We start from the raw sequence: 23,447 nt of genomic DNA on the forward strand, positions 1-23,447 counted from the left end.
CTGAGCCTCCACGGAGACTGGCAGCAGCCCCCGAGCTCACAGGGCACTGCGCCCCCGGCCCCAGAGCCTTCCCTCTGGTTCTCATCACTGGCTGTCAGCAGACTTGCAGGCAACATTCCTTTCTTTTCTTTTGTCTTTTTCCAAGGCAACTCTTGAGTGCATGTATTTAACATGCAGGGAACCAGCCCTGACTCCTTGATCTGGGTCTTCCAGCCTCTAGAGCCTCGAGGACATCCATTTCCGTTATTTACGCGCCCAGTGCCTGGGGTCTGATGATGGAAGCTGACACCGAGGGCGTCACCACGTGCGGGGTGATGTCAGTGGAAGAATCCCATGGCGAGGGCCTGCCTGAGGACCACGCACGCCCGGGCCCTCCCCGCCCCCTGCCTGCAGCCCTGCGCCTGGGAGCGGAGCTGGTGCATCGCGTGCCCGACGTCGTGGAAGTTGGTCTCCCGCTCATCATGCTGCAGCAGGGAGGGCAGGTTGGGCGTAGGCTTGGTGAAGTTGGCCACCATGGCCGCGATGGCGATCTGGCAGCTCCCATCGTGCTGTAGGCAGCCCGGCTGCAGGCCGAAGCAGGCCGCGTGCCCGGACTTCCCCACCCTGCGGAGGGACGTGGATGGGGCCCCGCTTCCACAGAGGAGCCCCGGCCCACGGCCGACAGGTTCCCCCACACACGCACCGAGGATAGAGATCAGGTAGAACTTGCCGATGGATGACCTTGCCCGAGGCCGCGTCCCAGACCGTTTAGAGCCTCACGTCTTCGTGACACATGCTGGTGCCCTCCTCCAGGTCGAAGGTCAGCCCCAGCAGCTCCTGGGAGATGCCCAGCAGCCCGCGTGTGAGCGCCTGCATGGGGAAAGCCTCATTGAGCAGGTACTGGTTCACGTGGTAGCGCGTCTCCTCCCCCGCTTCATGTAGTAGCGCAGGTCCCAGGCGTTGATGGGGCCCTCAAAGTGCAGGCCCCGCCTCTGGCACTCGGCCTTCTTTAGCTCCAGGATCACGGCCGCTCCTGCTCCCCGAGGGGCTTCAGCTTCTGGGCCAGCTCACCTGCGGGCGGAGGGGAGAGGCGCGGCTACGTCCCTGGGGCGGCCCCCCAGCCACCCCCGACCCCGCGCCCCTCGAGGCAGAATGAAGGGTCTGGGAAGGTGACCCCCAAGGACTGACACAGTGGGGTCTCCGGTCAAGGTCCGCCTGACCCCGTCCCCACTGGGACTCAGGGGGAGGCGGTGTTACCTAGGACAGTGGCCACCACCTGGCTGGTCTTGTCCATGTTCATCTCCAGCACGGAGTCGGCATGCGTGCGGAACCCCAGCAGGCGGGACTTCAGGGCCTGCAGCCTCACCAGCTCCCTGAGGATCACGCAGTTCTGGAACCCAGAGACGGAAGGCGCTGGGGACCGAGGGCCACGGCCTCCCCGCGGGCCCCGGGCCAGGTCTCTGCAGGCGGGCAGGGCTCCCAGGCCACTGGCGGGCACAGCCAATCCCCCTCCCTCCTCCTCCTGGCCCGGATTTCTAGACACTTTGGTGCTGTCCTAACACATGGTCTTTATTAACACAGGTCCTTTTGGAACCAGAAACGGCATGAACGTGATGGGCTCTAAGGCCAAGGGCAGGAAGAAATGCGGCCAGTCTTTCCAGGAGCCACCAAGGGGCCTCCCCGGGCTCAACAAGACAAACACGGCTGCCGTGCAGACAGTGGCTCAACCCCACGGCGCCCGAACACCCAGCCCCTGGACGGTGAGACAGCTGTTGCTGCAGGTGGCCCGTGGCTCACTGATGAGGCCCGGCCCCAGGCGTACGCCACCTTCTCTGGGGCCACCTCTCCGGTCTGCAGTGGGGTTCTCCTGGGAGCCCCCAGTCACCACGGGACCAGCGTGGCCTGTCTGTAGCCCAAGAAGGTGGGGACACAAGACTGTCCCCCGTGCCCCCCGCATCACCCGCGAGGCCGAGCGAGCACCAGTGGTGTCTGCGGGGAAGATGAAGGGCTCACGCACAGCCCCCATCTACAGAAGCACAGACTGCAGCCACCTGCGCTATGGAACAAACACAAGTGTCCACGCAGGACCCGATGTCTGACTGTCAAGGCCATGCCCGGGCCACGGTGAGAAGGTGCATCCCCCATGCAAGCCACAGAGAGGGGATGGGGGGGCCATCTGCGATTCTGAGCTCATCGGGCATCACCCCAGAGGGAGAGGGAGAGGGAGAGAGGTAGACAGAAGTACAGAGGGAGAGAAAGAGAGAGGGAGGGAGAGACGTCTCTCCCTTCCCTGGGGGTTCTCTAGTGCAGCCAAGGCTGAAAACCACTGCATTTTGGGAGATGGGTCCTCGTGGAAGAGTTAGATAGTAGCTCAATGGCATTATCGACACATACTAAAAAGGCCCCAAATCTTGGGGAGTCAGGGAGGGGAGTGTCGGCTGCCTCGTAAACGGGGAGAGATTGGGCATCAGGGGAGGTGTCTGTGCAGCCTGCGCCCAGGGCCCCGCAGACTTCATCTCCCAGCGGTGGTCCTGGGCTGGAAGTCAGCGGGGAGGTCAGGCTGTCCAAGCATCAACGTTGACTTCAGGGCTGATCTAAAAGGCGCCTGGTGTTTGTTGAAGCAGAAAAAAGAGAAAGCAGTAGGGAGAGGATGGGAGTGGGAGGGGGAGGGAGCCCCCCTCCTCAGCACTTCTACCGCTCTCCCTCTCTCTCTCCCTTTCTCCCTCTCTCCCTCTACCTCGCTGCCTCTCCCTCTCCCTCCATCTCTCCCCCTGCCTCTCTCCCTCCCTCTCTCCCTGTCCCTCTTTCCCTGTCCCTCTCTCTCCCTCTTTCCCTCCCCCTCTCCCTCTCCCCCTTTCCCTCTCCCTCTCCCCCTCTCCCTCTCTCCCTTTCTCTCTCCCTGTCCCTGTTTCCCTGTTCCGCACGCTCTGGCTCTACCTCTTTCCCTCTCCCTCTCCCTCCACCTCCTTCCCTCTCTGGAGAGGGAAGGAGGTGGAGGGAGAGGGAGAGAGAGATGGAGAAGGAGGGGGGAGAGGGAGAGAGAGATGGAGAGGGAGGGGGGAGAGGGAGAGACAGATGGAGAGGGAGGGGGGAGAGGGAGAGAGAGGGGGGAGAGGGAGAGAGTGATAGAGGGAGGGAGCGAAAGATGTCTCTCCCTCCCTCCCTCTCTCCCTCCCTCTCTCCCTCTCCCTCCCTCCTTCTCCTCCCTCTCCCTCTCGCTCCAACTCTCCTTCTCCCTCCGTCTCTCCATCTCCCTCACTCCCTCCCAGAGAGGCAGAGATAAGGCAGAGGGAGAGAGGGAGAGGGAGAGATGGAGGGAGAGGGAGAGGGAGGAAGAGGTAGAGGGAGGGAGAGGGAGAGAGGGAGAGAGAACGAGGTCTCTTCCTCCCTCCCTCTCCCTCTCTCCTCCTCCTCTCCCTCTCTCCCTCTCCCTCTCTCTCTCCCTGTCCCTGTTTCCCTGTTCTGGTCTCCCTCTCCCTCTCTCCCTCTCCCTTGTCTCTGCCTCTCCCTCCATCTCTCCCTCTCTGAGAGGGAGTGAGGGTGAGGGAGAGATGGAGGGAGAGGGAGTGACAGAGGGAGGAAGAGGGAGAGAGGAAGGGAAAGGGCGAGGGAAGGAGAGGGGGAGACGGAGGGAGGGTGAGAGAGGGAGAGTCGGAGGAGAGAGGGAGAGGGAGGGAAGAAGAGACCATATTCCCTCTCCCGGTCTCCCTCTCTCTCTCTCTCTCTCTCTCTCTCTCTCTCTCTCTCTCTCTCTCTCTCTCTCTCTCCCCCGCCCGTCCCTCTCTCTCTCATCCTCTCTCCCTCTCCCTCCATCTCTCCCTCTCCCTCTCTCCCTCTCCCTTATCTCTGCCTCTCCCTCCATCTCTCCCTATGTGGGAAGGAGTGAGGGAGATGGAGACATGGAGGGAGAGGGAGAGTTGGTGGAAGAGGGAGAGGGAGGAGAAGGAGAGAGGGAGGGAGGGAGAGAGGGAGAGACATCTTCGCTCCCTCCCTCTATCCCTCTCTCCCTTTCCCCCCTCTCCCTCCCTCTCCTCCCTCCCTCTCGTGCTCTCCCTCTCCCTCTTTCCCTTTCCCTCTCCCTCCACCTTCTTCCGTCTCTGGAGAGGGAAGGAGGTGGAGGGAGAGGGAGAGGGAAAGAGGGAGAGGGAGAGCGGAACAGGGAAACAGGGACAGGGAGAGAGGGAGGGAGAGGGAGAGAAGGAGGACAGAGGGAGAGGGAGGGAGGAAGAGACCTCTTTCCCTCTCCCTCTCCCCCCCCCTCCTCTCCATATCTCTCTCCCTCTCTTCCTCTCCCTCCGTCTCCCTCCATCTCTCCCTCTCTCCCTCTCCCTTGTCTCTGCCTTTCCATCTCTCCGTCTCTGGGAGAGAGTGAGGGAGATGGAGAGATGGAGGGAGCGGGAGAGTTGGAGGGAGAGGGAGAGGGAGGAGAAGGAGGGAGGGAGAGGGATAGAGGGAGGGAGAGGGAGAGAGGGAGAGGGAGGGAGAGAGGGATAGAGGGAGGGAGGGAGAGAGGGATAAAGGGAGGGAGGGATAGAGGGAGGGAGAGACGTCTTTCGCTCCTTCCCTCTATCCCTCTCTCCCTCTCTCTCTCTCTCCCCCCCTCCTGCTCTCTCTCCCTGTCCCTCCACCTCCTTCCCTCTCCAGAGAGGGAAGGAGGTGGAGGGACAGGGAGAGGGAAAGAGGTAGAGGGAGGGCGTGCGGAACAGGGAAACAGGGACAGGGAGAGAGGAAGGGAGAGAGGGACAGGGAAGAGGGACGTGGGATGTGGGAAGAGGGAGGGGGGAGGCGGGAGAGAGACGGGGGAGACAGAGGAGGTAGAGGGAGGGGGAGGGGAGAGGGAGAGGGATGTGGGAGAGTGAGGGGGAGACGGAGGTGGAGAGGGAGTTGGGAGAGGGTCGAGGAGAGGGACGGGGAGGGGGGAGAGGGAGGGGGGAGGGAGAGAGGGAAAGAGAGTGACGCAGAGGAAAGAGGGAGAGGGAAGAGAGAGAGAGAGGGGGACAGAGGGAGAGGGAGAGAGGGAGGGGGAGAGGGACGAGAGGAAGCAGGGAGAAAAGAGAGAAAGAACACACCATGTACATTTCTGTCAAATGACACCGGGGATCCTTACACAACCAGGAGAAAATAACACAGCGAGGCTCTTTCTCAGCTGGAACTGGAACTGCAGATGGGGCGAAACACCACCAGGGTGGCCACACATGTCCAGCTGCCGCCCCAGCCCCCTGAGTCTGGTCACCAGGGCTCTGAGTGTTTGCTCCAGGGACCTGGGGTTCACCCTGTCACCCTGGAGGTCGGGCCTAGACAGCAGGGCCCCGGGCTGGACACATAGGGGGAAAAGCATCCCCACAGGACAGCTTGTGCGAGCCGATTCAGCTGCGAGATTCTAGAGGCCCGGGATCACCCTGTGGCCCATGAAACCCAGGAGCCAGGAGGGTCTTGCATCGGGATTCCTGTCCGTTGGACTGTAACGTTTATGTAAGGAATCTTGGAAACAGTGGTAACAAGAGTGAATTCGAACGAGCTTTAGGATATTATGGACCACTCCGAAGTGTGTGGGTTGCTAAAAACCCTCCCGGCTTCGCTCTTGTTGAAAATGAAGATCCCCGAGATGCAGCGGATGCTGTCTGAGAACTAGACGGGAGAACACTCTGTGGCTGCCGAGTAAGAGTGGACCTGTCCAATGGGGAAAGGAGAAGTCGAGATCGTGGCCGCCTCCTTCTTGGGGTCGTCGCCCTCGAGATGATTATCGGAGGAGGAGTCCTCCCCCTCACCACAGATGTCCAAGACGGAGAAGCTTCTCCCGCAGCCAGAGCAGGTCCCTTTAGTAGATATAGGAGAAGAGAGAGATCACTGTCCCAGGAGAGAAATCGCAAGCCGTCCCGATCTTTCTCTAGGTCTCCTAGCCGATCCAGGTCAAATGAAAGGAAATAGCAGACCACTTTGCAAGAGGAGTGGTGCACAGGAAATAACTTCATTTGACAGGAGTATGTACAGAAAATTCAAGTTTCGTTTGAGACTTCCGAAGCTTGATGCACTTTTTAAATGTTTTAGCTGTTCACATTTGTTTGTCTCTTGGGACAGTGACACATAAAGGTGTCATTCTCTATGGTTTGAAATGGGTCATATGAGGCATGTAATATGCAGAATTGTTTCTTTACAATGTTCTCTTAAGCAAAATTGAATTTGCTTTGAATTTTTGGTCTTGCCTAGACTGAGAATAAAACTCTAACTCCTGCCCACCTAAAGTGTGATGTTTATTATTATGGAAGCAACACTGGCAAACATTGAAAAGACTTTCTGTAGCTGGGATATGGTATGCAGCTGTAGTTAAGCAAGCAGTCTTTAAAAGGTGCTGTGAACACAAGCCAGCAGGTAGAAATGAAAGCCACACCCTTACCCTAGATTAGAGGTTTAAGAATTCCACTAGTCTTCACACTGGACAAGAGGTTGTCCAGTGAGTTTAGAATCTAAGAAGTTTCAAGGAAGTTAGTTTCCCTTTGAGTTAGGTCATAAGTCCCCTCTGTGATTGCCGTACATGAATACATAGCTCTTTGTAATGTTTTTTGGAAGTTGAGATGATCAAGATACCAATGTCTTGCCAGATGAAGAGTATATTGTAGAGCTGAACTTTGAGTTACTGTGCAATTTTTTTTCATGCTGTCATTCGTAATATGTTTTGTGAGACTCCTTGGGATTAAAGTTTTGGTTCCAAAAGGAACAAAGAAAAAAAAAAGGATCCACCTGCCAATGCAGGGGACACGGGTCCGAGCCCTGGTCCGGGAAGATCCCCTGTGCCGCAGATCAACTAAGCTCATGGGCCACAACTATTGAGCCTGTGCTCTAGATCCTGGGAGCCACAACTACTGAGCCCCCATGCCACAACTACAGAAGCCCGCACAGCTAGAGCCCGTGCTCCGAAACAAAAGAAGCCACTGTAATGAGAAGCACGTGCCCGCAACAAAGAGGAGCTCCTGCTCGCCGCAACTAGAGAAAGCCCGTGTGCAGCAATGAAGACCCAACGCAGCAAAAAAAAAAAAAAAAAGACGATACCGGCCAGGTGATCAAGGGTAAAATTGTTTGTCACAAGTCCCGTTGATGGGGTGTATCCTTGATGTGTGTATCCTTGATGGTGTGTATCCTTGATGATGTGACCTGAGGAGAATGACATTTTTATCTGTGTCTGGATCTTCCGCCCCAAACCCCGTAACTCCAGCCCAACCATAAGAAAAACATCAGAAAACCAACAGACAAACAAATTGAGGGACAAAATACCTGACCAGTCCTCCTCAAAACTTTCAAGGTATTAAAACCCAGGGATGTCTGAGAAATGTCACAGCCCAGAGGAGACTGGGACAGAAAAAGGATGTTAGGGGAAAGCTAGGGAAATTCTAGTAAAGTGTGGACTTTAGTTAATAATAACGTATCCATCTCGGTTCCTTAGTTGGATAAGCATGTCGTACTAACGTACTAAAGTACTAACGTGTTGGAAATAGGGGTACTGGGTCGGGGGTCCACAGCACTCTGTACACTCTGTACAGATCTTTGCAACTTTTTTGTAACTCTAAGCTATTCTAAAATTAAGCAACTACTAAACAGAGATAAGAATGTTATTTCCCTGATTTGAACATGCCTGAGTTTGTTTTCATGGTCACATTTGTGCTATCTGGATGTGTCTTGGAATCAGTAGCAAAGGAGAGTTGCCAGCCCCTGGGAAGATGCGGCTGGTTTGCAGGTGGCTTGCTCTGGAGCTGAAGACCACGGTGGGAAGTCTGCAGCCTCGGGCTGCACTTAGAACCATGGGAGGGGATGGGCCAGCTCAGTTAGGGATGGAACCTATAAATAAAACTCTTTTTCTTTTCCATTATGGCTTATCACAGGATATTGAATATAGTTCCCTGTGCTAGACAGTAGGACCTTGTAGCTTATCCATCCTATATTTAATAGTTTGCCTCTGCTAACCCCAAACTCCCAATCCAACCCTCCCTCCCTCTTTCTCCCCCTTGGCAACCACAAGTCTGTTCTCTATGTCTGTGAGTCTGTTTTTGTTTCGTAGACAAGTTCATTTGTGTCGTATTTTGGATTTCACATATAAGAGAGATCATATATGTGTCTTTCCCTGCTGACTTACTTCACTTAGTATGATGATCTCTAGGTCCATCCACGACGTTGCTGCAAATAGCATTATTTCATTCTTTTTATGGCTGAATATATTCCATTGTATATATGTACCACATCTTCTTTATCCATTCATCCATCAGTGGACATTTAGGTAGCTTCCACATCTTGCCTATTATAAATAGTGATGCAATGAACATTGGGGTGCATGTATCTTTTCTTTCTTTCTTTTCTTTCTTTCTTTTTCTTTCTTTCTGTCTTTCTTTATTTTTTTGTCACACAGTATGTGGGATCTTAGTTCCCTGGCCAGAGATGGAACCCATGCTCCCTGCACCGGAAGCACAGAGTCTTAACCACTAGACCACCAGGGAAGTCCCAGGGGTGTATGTATATTTTTGAATTAGAGTTTTCTCCAGATCTATGCCCAGGAGTGGAATTGCGGGACCCTATGGCAGCTGTATCTGTTCTCTGCACGTCTCACATCAACCACCTGCACTCCACTGCTTGCTCTCAACGTCATCTTCGGGGAACACAACCTGCGACAGGGACCTTGACAAGAAGAAATGGCTCAGGGAAAAGCTACCTGCACAGGGAGGAGATAGAGGCCATCGACCCTGGGTTGCGGCGGGGAGAGTGGGCACGGAGATTTGTCATTTCATCCCTGATACTCAGCCCTCCTGGCTGCCCCACTCTAGGTCACCTCGGGATACAGAGGTGACCCGGTTAGAGTCCCAGCCTGTGCAGGAATCTAGGGGCACCAGCGGGTCTGAATAATATTAGTGCAGGGTCTCCCCCATGGCACTGGGGTTATTTGGGGCGGGTCATTCTCTGCTGGGGGCCCCTCCTGGGCACTGTGTGGGGTTCAGCAGCATCCCTGTCCCCACCCATTTGATTCCAGGGGCCCCTTCCCCCCCAGTTGTGACAACCACAGATTTTCCCCAGACATCACCGAAGAACTGGGTGAGGCGGAAGCAGGATGGCCCTGGGTGAGGACAGCTGTGTTGAAGCAACCAGCCTGGCTTAGGGCAGGGTCCGCCCCAGTCCCGTCAGAGCCTGCATTTACAACTGCCCCTTCCCTCTCCCACCTCCCATGCCCTGCAGTGGTCTCCGAGACATCATCCCCGTGTAACAAATCACACCTTCTCAGTTTACTGTCCCCAGCACCTAGAAGAGTGTCTGCTATGTAGTAGATGCTTCCTAAATACTTGCTGAATAAAGGAGTTGAATAAAGGGATGAGTGGATGAATGAATGAAGGTTACCATGGAAGGAGGGGGGAGATTCCCTTTCTGGCTCTCGGGGGTTGGGATATCAAGTGAAAGATCCATCCTAAATAGGCTGACCAGCCTTCTGGGGTTCCCCGGAAATGAGGGTTTCCCCACAGTTCCAGCGCTCAAACCTGAGCGGTCCTGGGCAAACTGGGGGCGGGTGTTGGTCACCCTGTGTAAACACAGTAACAATTGCAACTGCAATAGCAATGGCCGAGGACCTCTACGGTCTTATTGACCAGGCCCAGTTCTTTACCTGGCGGGGAAGGGTGGGCCGGGATTGGAATTCCGGTGATCCAGGGTGGGCGGGTGAGGGCACACCCCGAGCTTGTGTAGGGGAGTCCAGGAAGGTTCTGGAGGAAGTGACAGTGACACAGGAGGGAGGGAGGAGTCTAAGGAAGAACATCCCACACGACAACGTGTGCCAATGGCCCTGGGCCCAAGGTCACACCTGACCAGGGCTTGCTTTTTTTCTTTTTTTCTAATTTACATTTTCCCACATGGATATGCAATTGTCCTAATGCCATTTATTGAAAACTCCTTAATTTCCCCACTTTCTGTCATATCAAGTTCTCATCTATCTGTTTCTGGACCTTTATTCTCTACCATAGAGGTATACGTCCCATCCTTGCACCACTAGGGCTGTTTCATCACTATAACTTTATTTTTTATTCATTTCTTTCTTTGGCCGTGCCGGGCGGCATGTGGGATCTTATTTCCCTGACCAGGGATCGAACCCGCACCCCTTGCAGTGGAAGCTCAGAGTCTTAATCGCTGGACCTCCAGGGAAGTCCCCAGGGCTTGCTTTGACATCCATCGAATGGTGGCGGGTGGGCACGGGGAGCAGCTGTCTGTGAGCCATCCTGTGTAGAAATGCAGGGTGGAGGGCAGGACAGCTGGAGCGGGAGGGGAAGAGGCGGAGGAGGGAGGGAGGGATGGCGGGCGGGCGAGAGACAGACAGAGAGTTTCCGGAGACACTAGCTCTGGCCGTGTCCTAGGGCATGAAAGCTGAAAATAGCTCCTAGTGCCGGGAGCCTTGGAGCCGGAGCCTGGGAGCCAGGGTGACTGGCTCTCCTCCCTGGTGTGTGTGTGGGGGGGGAGGGGGGTGGGCTCCGGACTTCTCAGGCTGGGAATGGGGTGCACGGAGCAGGGACGGAGCAGGGACCCTTCTCTCTGGGACCTCGCGGGCCATCCTTAGCTCACAAAGCTGAGCCACTCCTGGCCCTACGAGTGGGGGGCTTATCCTCCCTGTCCCCTGGATCACACCCCCTCACACACAACTTCCCCTTGTGTGCTCCCAGCAACCAAGATAATCTGTTTTTAAAAGATTTGGGGGAGGGGGGTAAACATACAAACAAGAGCAGAATGGATACTTTTTCAGAATGGGAATGGCTCTGTGTAACCCCATCCCCAAGGTAACCAGAGTCCTGACCTCTAACACCCTTGACGAGTCAGCCTTGGTCTGGGCTTGCAGACCCACGGAAACTTCCTCATCCCCTCCTTCAGACCCCGTCTCTCCCTCGGCGTCTTTGTGAGAGGCACCCGGGGAAGTGGGACTGCTAGGCTGTACTGCTGCTAGAACTCCACCTGGGCTCCACCAGGCTCCAGCCCCCCGCCCTGTGCACCTCTCTGACCCTGAGGCACCTCAACTGGTAGGAGCGGCATCACCTTCCCTCCCGGGACTTGTGACACTTAAGGGAGACACAGAAAGGACAAGCGTTTGGCTCCCTGGCTGGCAAAGAGCAGGTGCTCAATTGTCATAAGTGTCCGTATCAGTGAGGGTTCGCCAGACAAACAGAATCCATAGCCTCTGTGTGTATATACACACACACGTACACATGTACACGCATACAAAAATATACAGCTGTGTATATATGCAGTACGCATACAGACATATACACATATAGTATATGCAATACGCAAATACATATATACACACATATATATAATGCATAGTTTGTATATATACAGTATGTCTACACACATATACACATAATATATACAATAGACACATACATATACACTATACATACACACATATGAAATGCATAGTTTGTATATATATATACAGTATGTACACATTCGTATAAGATATGCAATATACACACCTAGGTTCGTCTATATCATACATATATACACACATACAAAGATATTTAGGTGTGTATATATACAGTATACATACATACACATATAATATATGCAATACATACACGTACATACATACAGACACACATATACACCTACATATAAAAGCATGTAGAATAAAAATATATATGTACTGCATCTATAAATTCGTCGTATATATACATACACATATCATATATAGGATACATACACATACATATATACAATGTATACACACACACCTATATGTAAATATGTGCATGTACATACACATATAAGTACACACGCAAGTGTGTATATAGAGAGAGTACATACATATATACATATAATACCTATACACATACAGGTATACAACATATATACACACCTATATATCAATATACACTGTATACATACATACATACAGTGTACATATACTGTACACATACACACCCATATATCAATACATGGGTGTGTGTATATATACAGCATGTTCACCTTCATAATATGTATACTGTATATATACACATACATACATGTATACAATATATACACACAAATATATAGGCTTGTATGTATACTGTATATAGTACTTACACATAGACTACAAACGCATGCACATATAAACATATGTGTATACATATATATATCATATCTATACACACATATACAAATTAATAGGCTTGTATATATTCAATATTTTTACATATATAGTTTCGTTTTAAGGAGTTGACTCTTGTGACCGTGAGGCAGGCAAGTCAGGGCAGGACTCTGGGCTGGAGACACAGGGAAGAGCTGATGTGCCAAGTCCATTGGAGGAACACTTCCCTCTTCCTAGGGCACCTCATTTTTCTCTCCAGTCCTTCAACTGATGGACGAGGCCCACCCACGCCGCGGCATTGACAATCTCCTTTACGCAAAGTGGACCAATTTCAGTGTTAATCTCTTCTGAAGAATACCTTCCTGGCCACATCTGGAATAATGTTTGCGGTTGCCGGGGCCCCACGCAGTGCGCACATGAGATTAACCATCCCCGTGGCGATGATGACACTTTATTTTCTCCCTTGACCATTGTCACTACTATTCCAATTAAAATGGCAGTGCTATGAGGGCAGGGCATTTCCTTTTTTGCCAGTACTGAGCGTCCGCCGTCTGGTGCCTAGCATAGGCTAAATACACGGCATTTTTGTGAACAGAAGCCGGGATTCCAGCTGTCATATTTAATAGGAATTATAGTCTTATTAGTGTGTGTGTGTGTGTGTGTGTGTGTGTGTGTGTTTGTGTGTGTGTGTCTGTGTGTGTGTGTGTGTGTGTGTGTGTGTCACGGTATGTCGAGGTCAGGAGTCGAACCCGCCACCACTGGCCCTGAGAGGTTTGGCCGGGTCCCCACTTCGGGCCGGTGGGTGTGGCCAGGGGCAGCCGATGACGTGCGTGCGTGCGTGCGTGCGTAGGAGCGTGCGTGCGTGGGAGCGTGCGTGCGTGGGAGCGTGCGAGTCCAGGAGGCGGGCCGCGCGGGCCGTGAGTGTTTCAGTCCGGCCCCCGGCTCACTGTGCTCGCCTCACGCCGGCCCGAGTTCGCAGCAGCGCTGGGGGCCCCGGGCCTGTGACCACAAAGAGGGAGCCGGGGCCCGGACGGGAGCGCGGCGGCGGCAGCTGAGGCCCAGGCCAGGCCCCGTCCCTTCAGCCGCCCGCCTGCCCGTCTGCCCCGCCCCCGCCGGCGGCGCCGCGCCCCTCCCCCAAGCGCCAGACTAGCGCGGTGCGGGGACCGCGCGCGAAGACATGGGGGAGAAGCTGGAGCTGAGGCTGGAGTCGCTCTTGGGGACCGAGCCCGCCGTCTACCCGTGGCCGCTGCCGGTCTACGTAAGTGCCGCCCGTCCCCTCCTCCCGGACCCCCGCCCCTCTTCCCCCACGGCGCGCGCTGAGCCCACCGAGAAACGGAGCGACTCGAGTCGCCAGACCCTCTTTGGAGCCCCCCTTCCCGCCCCGCCGTGGTTCTCCGCGGCAGTTTCCAGCCCCCGCGCGCAGAGTGGGCAGAGGGGAGCCGGCGCCGGCCGGGGGCGTCGACTCGGCCGCGGGGACCCCGCGCTTCTGCGGGGCGCCCGAGCCGGTCTGTGGTTGGCTCTGCAGGGCTGGGGACCCCGGTCCCCCCGGGCCTGGACTGCCGGCGGGCTTGCCCTTCTGTACTTTAGGATCTGACATGTAGGGTTTCTTTTTCCTGGTAGTTTATTCGTAGCGCTGTCAACGTGCTTAGTTTTTTTTTTTTTTTTTCAGGGCACCCTTTCCTCCCTCTCTCCAGTTTTTTTGTGTTTCTGTTTTGTTTTGTTTTAGTTAGGCATTTTGTCCCTCTGATCTTGAGTGTGTGGGCTGGCAGGACACTTGGAGAGGAGGCGTTCTGTCCCCTGATCTTGAGTGGCCTTTGGAAAATGACAGGCCAGACGGAAATTTAACTTAATTGATATATAATATTGTATCTGTCCAAGGTGTACAATGTGATGATTGATATATATATAGTGTGTGAAATGATTACCACAATAAGTTTAGTTAACCTTAATTCACATAATTACAAATGTTATCTTTGTGATGAGAACTTTCAAGATGTACTCTCTTAGCAACTTTCAAACATAAAATACGGTATTGTTAACTGTAGCGACCGAGCTGTACATTACATCACCATTACTCCCTTGTCTTATAACTAGAAGTTTCTACCTTTTGATCGTCTTCCCTCATTTTCCTCACCTCCAACCCCCAGCTCTGGCAACCGTCATTCCATTCTATCATGAGTTCAGTATTTTAGATTTCACATATGAGATCATAAAGTATTTATCTTTCTCTGTCTGACATTTCATTTAGCATAATGCCCCCCAAATCCACCCATGTGGTCACAAATAGGCAGGTTTCCTTCTTTATCACGGCTGAATAATAGTAGGTTGTATGCATCCCATTTTCTTCATCCATTCATCCACAAAAAAACACTGAGGTTGTTTCCATGTCTTGGCTCCTGTATTGGGTTGGCCAGAAAGTTCATACAGTTAATGAATACACTGTTCAATAAAACTTGGTGAAAATGAGTCTTTCATTTTTACTTAAAATAAATGTTTGACAAAGCCAGCTAGGCATCCCTTTGCGTAATGGCTTATACCACATTGAAATATTTTAAACATATGAACAGTAATAGCTGAAATGACAAATGTTACTAATATTGACACAATTTATCAAGGAGAATATGTTAAAATGCAGATGGACAGTGAAAGAACAAATATAACTTTTAACTAAATATTGTCTTGATATTTAGACCATCGGTTAAAATCATGATAACAGGTTTCATCCATTTCAAGAAAGCAGAATATTTGCAGATCACTTAACATTTACTAGGTATGTTCTCAGTCTGGAAGGATATATTTCACTGACATGTGTCATTTAATTTAACCACATCCCTCTGTAATAGATAGTGTTATCCCTATTTGCAGATAGGAAACAGGCTCAGAAAGATTAAGAATGTTACCTAATTCTAGTAAGCAGCCAAACCTAAACTGATCTAATTCCAGGGCAAAGCTCTTTCTGACACATCAGTGTGGGTCTTTATCTCTTTGAGAATTGTTGAACATTAAAAGCCTTCTTCCAGTTAAATGCATAAAGAAACAACATGAGCAATGACATAACAATACAAGTCTCACGAAATAATTGGTGTGTTTGGCCTTGCTTTTGTTGATTGATCTTTTGCAAAATTGCTTTTCTCTTGAGATATTTAAAGTGGACTTTAACTATTTTCTTGGAAGACTTTCCTAAATTATACCTATCAGAAAGCTGCTTTGCTTTAAGGCTGAAGAAAAATGAAAGCTTACTTAACTACACTTAGGTGCCAGGGTCATACTATGAGCTCTACACCTGCCAGGATTCACGCTAAGATAGATAGGGTGGCTCAGCAAACTGTCCATAGTCCTGTGATTCCTTTCTGATATTCTGAAGTAGAAATAATTTAATAACTGTTCACAAAAGAGAGAAACACTGTTTCTTGGTCCTCAATATCATGCTGCTGTAGGCTAATTCTTTCTCTCTTCTGTCGCCCCTTAGTATAGAGAGTGTGTTTTGGGGACCCTCCTTCACGATCTTCTGCATTCCAAGAGCATCTTACATAAATCCAGGACTTCTCAAGCAGCCAGTTTTGCCAGATGGTCTTAGGGTTGGTTGTACCCCTATATGTATAATCCTGAACTTCTCAAGTAAGGTCCTTAGAGAGCATAATGGCTAAGAGAATTGGTGCTGATACCAGACCTGAGTCCAAATACTGCCTATGCCCCTAACTAGCTGTGTAACCTTGGAGAAGTAACTTAAGCCCCTTAAAGGGATTAGATTTCTCACCCGGAAAATGGTATAATAAATGCATCTACCTCATATGGTTAGTGTGTAAATTAATGTAACTTGAGATGGTGCATGTTAAGCATTAGCACAGTGCCTGTCTCTTGTTAGTAGTACCTGCTTTTATTATTAATTATTCTCTTTATATTCCCAGTTCCAGCTAGGTGCCTAACATATAATAGTTGTTCAGCACATATTTACTGGATTGAACCAGCTCTGAAATTTAAGCATTGGGTCAACAGCAAAGTAGTCACCCCACCATCATTTCTCCCAGAGAAAGGGAGAATAGATGGAAGCCAGCCATCATACTTTCTTTTCTTATTCTAAACTTCCCATCCAGCCCCAGCAATAAAATAATCTTCCTGAACCCCAACAATTTCAAGAATTTTTCAAATCACACTATTTGAAAATAGTTGGGTTGCCCAGATCTAATATGTCCCAGGACCCCAAGGTCACCAAGCTTATATTGATGAAGTCTAGTTAAGATAAATGATTACAGTTAGTAAACCAACTGCTTATGAGCTCATTGGGCTTTTTAAAATTTACTATCTGCGCTTCATAGACACACAAGTATTTTGCTTTTGTAGGACGCTCAACAGTCAAAGTAGTCTTTTAAAAAGCACAAATCAGATGCTATTATTGCACTGCTTCTAACCTCTAAAGGCTATCTATTGTAAAGAGATTAAATTTTCAACTACTTAGCCAGGCTCACAGAGACCATGTGCTCTGGTCACTTACTACATCTTTCCCTGACCTTCATGGGGTTCGAGGCACAGTTGTCTTTTTCAGTCCCTCAGATGCAACAAGCTCTACTTCTTGCTCTCCCAGCTTTAGATTGGCTAATCCATGTACCCAGACCAATTTCCCTCTTATCGTTAAGGTCTCGGTTCAAACGCCACCACTGCTATCTTGACCAAAGAGACCTGCCTCCTCAGTGCCTCTCCATCCCTTTGTCCAGTCGTATTTCTGTCACCGTACAACATTTATTTACATGTTTACTCTGTCTTCCTCCACCACTGGACATTTGCTTAAGAGCAGGGACTTTGTAATTTTTTGCTCACCACTGAATCTTCCAAGGCTTGCAGCACACACTGGCACATAGGTGTGTAGGAAATGTGTGTCTAATAAAGAATAAATACGTGAATAAAAAAAAACTGTGAAACACTAACACAAGAATATTCTTCTTTCAAAAGAATAATGAAAAATAATTTCATTCAATAAGAGTCATTCTTAGTTACTGATACGTGACTTAGTAGATCCCATTCAATTTAAAATGTTCCCTTTTTTTCTGATACTTTCACAAGTCATTGATTAAATGTTGCTCACTTTTAAGGCCAATCTGTGAGACATTATTTAACTTGTCTACTGTAAAGTTCCAGCATTAACTCAGGCGGGGCTTCACCAAGTACTGACCATGTGACCTTGGCCTCTCATTGCCTCAGTTTTCTCATTTGTAACATGGGTATAATAATCGGCTTATTTCATACGCCTGTGAGGAGGAGAACTTTACATATGTGTGTGTGTGTGTGTGTGTCTATATGTATTTAAACAGTGTCTTAGAATAGTGTCTGGCACATGATAAGCATTATAGAAGTATTGACTGCTGCTACTAGTACTGTTATTATGAGAACTAACTGTTGAGAATAATCCTTCATATAGTGGTTTATTCCACTGAAGATAAAGGAAACTCATAGAATATTAGAAATCAGATTAAACACAGAAAGCCAGTAAAATATACCAGGACAGAAGATGATGACAGTGTGAAAGCATAGAGGAAAAAACATGGTTTTTGTATTTCTTTTTCTTTTTTAAAGAAGGAAAGAGCCTAGAAATAGGACAAAAACTATTCATTGGCTATACTGACATGGAGACCCCTGGTGACCTTCATAAGTAAAATTTCAGGACAGTGGGCAGAGAGATTACGGTGAGAGAAGTCAGGTGGATGTAAATTATAGAGTAAGTGGGACGTGAGGAAATGGAAACAATACATGATGATAACAATTTTGAAAAGTTCAGACATGAATTGGCTAAAGAAGATATGCAGGGATTAGAGGAGGAGGGAGGCTTTCGTGTTACACGTACAGTTTTCAACATTTTAAGTTGGAGTTACTAGTCTAGAGTGAGGTTGAATTTTGGCAAGAATCATGCATAAGGAGTAGAATGGGTTGTAGAAAATGCAGTGCTGTGAAGTACTTGAGAAGATGAGAGAAAATGAAATGCTGTCTGTAGTGCACGTGGCCTTTGAACTTGAACTCCTGTAGTGAAAGGGAATACAAAGATCAATGCAAATGCTAATGAATTAACGGATTTGGCAGTGGACTATTTACTGACTTCTGTGTTCCTAATGAGTTAGGAAGCGCCTCACCAGCTCAGAGTGAAGGAAGTAGAGAGGATGGAGGAAAATTTGAGGAGGGTAGGGAAAGCTTCTAAGAAAATAGTCCTTAAGGAGAATTAGAAAGAACTTACTGTAAGTCAGAGCAATATTTCCAGTCTCGAAAATCCATTTGGAGTTGGTGATTATTAATTTATTGGAATACCAATTTGCCCTGCCACATGAGTTTTCTCCGGCTACCTGGATATAAGTTACACAGAGGCAGAAAAGAATGAGAGATAACAATCGAGGGGAAATACAATTAGTATTTTTGTTTACCGTTTTCCACTTCCCCGCTCCAACTCTGGGGAGCCTTCATGGACATGGCTGCCCTCCCAGCCTCCAGCAGCACTCTGTTATCAAAGAATTCAAAGAAATGGAACATAGGTTTCCAACTTATTAATTTAGCAAAATCAAAAATTGTGTATAATGTTTTCTGTTGGCAGAGATTTTTGCAATATAATTTGGTTCCGTCTTTTGACAAGTAATTTGGCAATGTCTAGCAAGATAAAAATGTTAATAGCTTTTTACACGTTAACTCTAATTCTGGAAGCTTATGCCGATAAATAATTTATAATCCAGAAAATTATTATATAAAGATGCTCATTGTCATGTCATTTGTAATAACAAAAAATTGGAAACACCTTTAATTGTTAACAATAGGAAAACAGTTTAGGAAATTATATCCACTTAGTAGAAAGTGACACAGTTACTATATTATAATTACACGATGATGGAGCAAAATAAAATAATGCTTACTAAAGAAAGAATGAAGAAAGCTGACCTAAAATTGTGTCTTCCTTGTGACAGTAATTATGTAAACATATCAATATTTATTAAAACTTAAAACCAAAATAAAGTTTTAAAAGCTCTGTACCAGTAATGGGGATTTTATGTTTGTTTCAAAATATTTTTTAACATAACTCTTATAATTTTGTTTTGTCTACTCCTTTTCTTAAGAATTTCTGACTCTTACCTCATTTTTCATTTCATAGTTTCAAATAAAGTCAGCAATTTTATCATCAGAGAAGATTAGACTTATTTGACAGTTCATAATTCCAAGTTATTTGGTATAAAAAGACCATATACAATTGTAGGTGCTTTCAAAATAAATTTTCGAGAATTTTTTTTTTTTTGCTTAGTCTTTCCTGGTATGGAGATGAAGCAAACTACCTAAAATTGCTAGCCGTTCTTTTTTCATTTTTCTCATTTTATTGATTTATCTTGCCCTTCACAGAAATGATAACAAATGAGTCTGCAGTTGCATCTGCCAATTTCTTAAATCCTCTATTATCCACATTATGAAATCATACTTGTATGAATGCTTCCAGTATTTTCAGAGCTCTTTAGTTAGTATACTTTAGCATTCTGTATGAAGTATCTTATGTAAGTGTAAAATTTAGACTCAACTTCTGGAAGCTTTGATTTCTTAGTTCAAAAGTGAGAGATCCTTAGTTCAGCCATATGATTAACAATTACTTGTATAGTAAGAAGCTCCTAATTTATTGTTTTATGGATACCTGGCAGTTTTCTTGCCATTTCTCGGAAGTTCTCTATTAAACACATTCTCTCTCTGTCTCTCTCTGTCTCTCTCTGTCTTTCTGTCTCTCTCTCTCTCTCTCTCTCTCTCTCTCTCTCTCACACACACACACACACACACACACACACACACACACACACACACACACACACACACACACACACACACTTGGTGATTAAAAGCACAGATATGGCATTATGAAATCTAAGATTCAATTTCCAGTTCTGTAGTTTCTGGGCCACTTCACTTCAGTCAAGTAACCTAATGTCTCTGAACCTTGTTGTTTTCATCTGTAAAATAGAAATTACAATTATATCAGACAATCCTCAAAACATCCGTAATGATTTTAGAGTTTCAGAGTCAGGTAAAAGCAGGCACTCAGTAAATGGCTAGTGCTTTTATTACTTTATTATTATTTCGGTCTTGGTTTTCCTTGAGTCTGTGAGTCCCCATGATGAAATGTGATTTCCAGTAGATTGAGTAACACCTGTTTTCACCAAAAATTTTAACTGAGTTCATTACTTTCTGTGCAACCCAGATTAGTTTTCTGCCTCTTTTTCTGTGCCGTATGTAGGTGTTCAGTAGATTTATTTAATAAATGTATGAATGCTTGAACGCGTAGATGAATTTTTAAATGCTTCTTTTTGAGAAGGTAGAACAAATGTGACACAGTAGAACACATAAGAAAATAATCCATGGAAAAAATGGCAAAGTCATGTATGTGCCCAGGGCCAGCCTAAGAAGAATTGCTTTTTTTTTTTTTTTTTTAGGAAAAATGTGTTGAATAGCTTATTTTAATTATTTTTAGAAGTTAAGTACAGGGACTTCCCTGGCGGTCCAGTGGTTAAGACTTCGCGTTCCAATGCAGGGGGGTGTGGGTTCAATCCCTAGTCGGGGAGCTATGGTCCCACATGCCTCGCAGCTAAAAAAGCAGAACATAAAACAGAAGCAGTATTGTAACAAATTCAATAAAGACTTTAAAAAGTGATCCACATCAAAAAAAAAAAAAGTTAAGTACAAAAATTTGCTGATGATTTACATATTTAGGACCAATAAAATAATGTGAGATTAGCTGTACTGAAACAGAATGTTGAGCTACATTCACATTAAGTGACATTATATAGTCTAAATTTATGGAAAACTTCTGAGATGGTGAGTGACCTTTGAGCAGAAAAAGACAGAAGGGGAAATGGCCTTTTCTACATTCTATTGTGCCTCTAAGTAAAATGCTTGGTAATCTAGCTACAAAACTCTCTGTCATTTGGCTTTAGGCACCTACTGTGATTTACCTTGTGAAGATCAGATTTTGCCATGGAGAGGATTTGTAAAAGTATCACACGTTCCAGTACCGTTGGCAACCACAGCTACCAAAAACTCCCATTTAAATTGATGAACCTAATATCAGATGATAGTATCATTTCCTTGTGGGTGTTCTGGGGAAAGGTGGGTAAGAAATGTATACAAGTGAATACTTTATTGACTGAAATAACAATTCATCATTTTGAAAACATAAAATACATTAAAGTTGTTATAGCATCATCCATTAATATTTCACTGTAGTTTAGACATGGCCTACAATCAATGTTTTCTGCCCTTTGAAACAGAACCATGCTTGTGGTATGCATTAATCATATAAAAGATGAAACACTGAAAAGAAATTCAGCCTTTAAAGACAATTTGCTTTGATTTATTCAGTGGGTTCTCCTAAAAAGTTAATACCAAGAATTATTGCTTGTTAAATTGGAGTTAGAAATTCTTTCAGAGTTACTTAGTATTTTCTTTAATATCAGTATCAAGGAAGGCAAAGCAAATTTGCATATTTATTAGGAAATACAGGCACATAATCATAAAACAAGAAAACACAACGTTTTTATAGACTTTATTTTTTAGAAGTGTTTTAATTTTACAGAAAAATTGAGAAGATAGTATAAAGTGTTTCCATATACACTATACCCATTTCCCTCTCTGATGATCAATTTATATTAGTATGTTCCATTGTTACAATCAATGAACAAATATTGATACATTATTGTTTACTATAGTCCATACATTAGTCCAGTTCCTTAGTTTTTACCTAATGTCCTTTTTCTATTCCAGGATTTCATCCAAAACATCACATTACATTTAGTTGCCATGTTTCCTTAGGCTCCTCTTGGGTTTGATAGCTTCTCAGATTTTCCTTGCATGACCTTGGCAATTTTGAGTAGTTAGGTTTGCGTAGGATGCCCACTACTAGAATTTGTTTGATGCATTTTTCATGATAATATTGGGATTATGTGTTTTGGGGAGGAAGACCACAAGAGTAGAAGGGTTATTTTGTCAGATCACATCAAGTGTACAAAGTATCAATATGCATTATGAATGCTGAGGTCGACCTTGATCACCAGGCTGAGGTAGTGTTTTTCAGGTTTCTCCATTGTAAAATTACTGTTTTCCCTTCTCCATATTGTACTTTTTGGAAGGAAGTCAATATGCTCAGCCCACAACTAAGGAATGGAGAGTTATGCTTAAGATGGAGTACTACATAAACTATTTGGAATTCTTTTGCACTGGAGATTTATCTATTCTCCCGCATTTATTTACATATCCAATCATTTATTTATATCAGAAGAACTCATGGATTTTTATTTTATACTTTGGGTTATAATCTAATTCTACGTTAGTTACTTTGTTCCTCAAATTGCTCTAGTCCTGACCCTTGTGAACTCTTTTCAGTTCAGTGGCTCGTGTGCCACTCTGAGGTATCCCCATCCTATATAATTTTTTGGAACTTCCTTACTTTCTGACACTATAAGATGGTCTTGTATATAAATCTTGTATATTTACTGCCCCAGTCCTAGAATCAGCTACTTCTTCAAGGATAACCAGGTCTTTTTAGTGGAGCACAGTATTAGACAGCAGGATCTGGGTGTGGGGTGTGCTGATTGCTGCCCGGATGTCATTGCTTCTAGATCTTCTCAGCTGACAGAGCAAAGAGATAACATGTGTGTACATTACCCATGTATATGCACACATCTATAAGTATCTCTCTACATAACCATGTGTATTAAGGTAATATGAAGCAATATTAAGCTAAACATGAATGTATATTGATGTTTCCAACTTTAATCTGTTACCACATAGACCATCTTAGCCTCATCTCTTGCTTATCTTTAAATTTCAACTCCAGCAAAACACTTGACTTTTAGAAGTATGGAAATCAAATTGTAGCTACTTTGGGAAGCCACATCATCTAGCAGAATAATTCTGAAAGGGCAAGGTGTATATCATCAAATTTTAATTTACAGTCAGCAGCACTTTGTAACATCCATAGGCCTCCAGACCTCTGCTTCCAAGAAGATGAAGTAGCCCATTTCTCCCAGGTTCTTCCACTTAAAACTAAAACCCTGAACATAACAACAGACAAACATAGGAAGACACTGAAAGGTGGAAATGAGAAGGCAGACTTAACTAAGGACTTTGGGACTTGAGGAATAACATGGTGATGAGTCCCCTGTGTTTCCTGTTGCTTCCCATACATCCTGGAGAGGGTATACAGGAACCCCCAATCAATAACCACCAACAGAACAACAGACGAAAAAGCTTCAAAAAAGAAAACACAAAACCCCCGTTCCCCCTAGCCAAGGTGTGAGGAAAGGGGTTGCCAAAGAGAGAAAAGCATTTGGGCAATAATATACACACTACTCGAGCCAAGTGCCAGTGGAATATTGCACCCGTCCCC

At 46.9% G+C, this 23,447-nt stretch overlaps 2 long non-coding RNA genes and 1 pseudogene across 12 annotated transcripts in view; all 3 read left to right on the top strand.

The window, feature by feature from the left end:
• The window catches only part of LOC309824322, a 41,918-nt gene extending 39,067 nt beyond the window's left edge, over positions 1 to 2,851 (top strand). For 5 of the 6 annotated variants that reach the window (XR_014296911.1, XR_014296913.1, XR_014296914.1 and 2 more), the window contains 2 exons: positions 146 to 876; positions 1,561 to 2,851. This is a non-coding gene — a long non-coding RNA (uncharacterized lncRNA). The remainder of the gene's footprint in view (positions 1 to 145; positions 877 to 1,560) is intronic. The other variant, XR_014296912.1, reaches the window with a different exon arrangement.
• A 2,540-nt stretch (positions 2,852 to 5,391) lies between these two features.
• On the top strand, positions 5,392 to 6,215 carry LOC309824188 (serine/arginine-rich splicing factor 3-like; annotated as a pseudogene). Its single transcript has one exon. The product of its transcript is annotated as a serine/arginine-rich splicing factor 3-like (transcript).
• Positions 6,216 to 12,960: 6,745 nt separating this feature from the next.
• Positions 12,961 to 23,447, top strand: part of LOC309823773 — a 41,961-nt gene continuing 31,474 nt past the window's right edge. For all 5 annotated transcript variants that reach the window (XR_014296866.1, XR_014296867.1, XR_014296868.1 and 2 more), the window contains exon 1: positions 12,961 to 13,319. This is a non-coding gene — a long non-coding RNA (uncharacterized lncRNA). The remainder of the gene's footprint in view (positions 13,320 to 23,447) is intronic.

The sequence above is a fragment of the Grampus griseus genome (assembly GCF_964374135.1).
Source record: "Grampus griseus genome assembly, chromosome: 6".
Lineage (NCBI taxonomy): Eukaryota > Metazoa > Chordata > Mammalia > Artiodactyla > Delphinidae > Grampus > Grampus griseus.